Here is a 2,392-nt window from a genome sequence, read left to right as displayed (position 1 = left end):
CCTTAGGCAGGCTGCAAGGAGGAACCAGTCCTTAGAGAGGGATATCATGCTTCGGAAGTTGAAGGGATGACAGGGCAAAACAGGAATACCCTTGATGAGATGGATTGACTCCGTGACAGGGGTTATGGGGTGGGTATGTCAGATATGATGATATTGGTTCAGGATAGAGCAAGATTCAGAGCTGTTATACGTAAAGTTGCTATAAATCACACTGTAGAAGCCCTTGATACACCAGTTGCCCAATGCAGTGTGTTTCCTGATATCCTGACTGCTAGTACCAATGCTGTGGATTGTTGATCCAAGGAAGATGAAATTGTTGACAGCTTCAATACTTTCTATATTAGGCTTGGTGACAGATTGTAACCTTATGCCCATCTTTCTTTATTTTAATCTACCTTATATCCCTTTTATCTTTAGAATGACTATTTTTTGGTAAATATACAGATTTGGATAAGCACAATTAAATAAATATTCTGGAATCTTCATTCTTCTCAGTGTTATTCATGATTCACATATCTGAATTTCTCTGTATATTTCATAAAAAAGAGCAAGTCAGACTACTTCTTAGAGGAAGTATGGGAATAGTATCAAATTGGATCAGTTCCTGGATAAGGATATTATGCTTGGAAAAGCAAAATGTCAGTTAAATGCTTCTAAGGGAGAAGGACTGATACAGTGACTGGAATAATGGGAGTAACTATAACGAAAATTGTGAGGATGGTATAAGACCAGGCAGAGTTTAATTGTGCTTTACTCTCACCCTGAATCAAAGTCAACCAGATAGTACCTAACAGTAAGAATTGACAACATAGTGCATAATTTATTAGACAATTAGCAGAAAGGGAGATTTGGAGGCATAATCCATGAGAAGTATTGCTGTCAACCTGAAAGTTGTGTCTCTGTTAGTTAAAATCCACCACTGGATATTTGAGGGGAAAATACACAGTCTCATTTTGTGTGATTTACCCTAAGAAATCCACTGAAGCATCAGTTAATTGTTGGTTCTGACTCTGGCAATGAGCTGAACTGAACAAAAATGTTGATAGTTTGAATTTACTAGCTGCTCTGCATAAGACAAATGCACATTTTCTTTCTATAAACACACAGACTTGGAAGTCTGAGGAAGAAGAAATTGCTATAATTCAGAATAAACTTAATGGAAGTAAAATTTCAGTGTGTGTTTCTTTGTTTTTAGTAATCATTCAGTTGTTTTAAAATCCATTGCTAAAGAAGTCATAACAACACAGGGAATAGAGAAGTCACACTCATTTACTTTTAGAAAGTGAGTGATAAAAGAGAAGGTGTGGGAGCTAGGAATCACAGAAGTTGGGCTACCCTACATATTACCATTTGTTGCACTACTTCATTTCAGTCTTTTGGGGATGAATCTTGACCATCACAGCGGTGTAGCAGGATTTGAGATCAGGAAGTGTGATGCCTCTTATCTTCTTTCTCTTTTTCAGTAGTTCTTTACTTATTTGGTGTCTCTTTCTATTCTATGTAAAATTGGAAATTGCCTTTTCCATCTCATCTGAATAATGGAATTGGCAGATTTATAGAGATTGCATTGTGCTTGTAGATTGCTTTTGGTAGAATTGTCATTTTCATGATACTGAGTCTTCCTACCCATGGGCATGGTATGTATATTTTTCCACATCTTCAGGTCTCTTTTTTATGTTTTGTAATTTTCTTTGTATAAGTCTTTTGTGTCTCTAGCTAGATTTGCTCCCAAGTATTCAATATCACGATTATCTATTGTGATGAGTATTATTTTTCTTAGCTCCGTTTCTGTATTCTTTCTGCCACTATAAAGAAATCCAACTGAATTTTTGTGTGTTGATCTTGTATCCTGATATTTTACTGAATTGGTTAACTATGTCCAGTAGTTTTTTTAATGAAATTTTAGGGTTTTCTAAGTATGCTATCCTATAATCTGCATATAGTCTTCCCCTTTACCTATTTTGACACTTCTTATTTCCTTCTCTTGCCTTGTTGCTCTAAGAATAGGAGAGGTGATAATGGACATTCTAGTTTAATTCTTATTCTCACCATCTGTAGAAAACTCTGGAAAGACCCATACGACACACCATACACAAAAAATTAACTCAAGGTAGATCAAGGACATAGAATAAAACCAAAGACTATAAAGTTTATTAAAGCTAGGAAGAATGTAGAAGTCCTAATCCATAGCTTGAACTGTCTTCCAAACATACTGAAAAATGTACAACCAGAAGAGGGAAAAAAAATGATTGGGATCTTTTAAGAATCAAATCCCTTTGAACATCAGAAAATCTCCAATATGGTAAAAAGGAAACCTACAGACTGGGGAAAATATTTAGCAGTAACATATCTGATAGGGTACTCATCTAAACTTGATAGAATATTCCAGCAC

This window comes from Elephantulus edwardii, unplaced genomic scaffold (assembly GCF_000299155.1).
Source record: "Elephantulus edwardii isolate Elephantulus edwardi_28Jun2011 unplaced genomic scaffold, EleEdw1.0 scaffold00589, whole genome shotgun sequence".
NCBI lineage: Eukaryota > Metazoa > Chordata > Mammalia > Macroscelidea > Macroscelididae > Elephantulus > Elephantulus edwardii.
Note: the sequence above shows the minus strand (reverse complement) of the source record.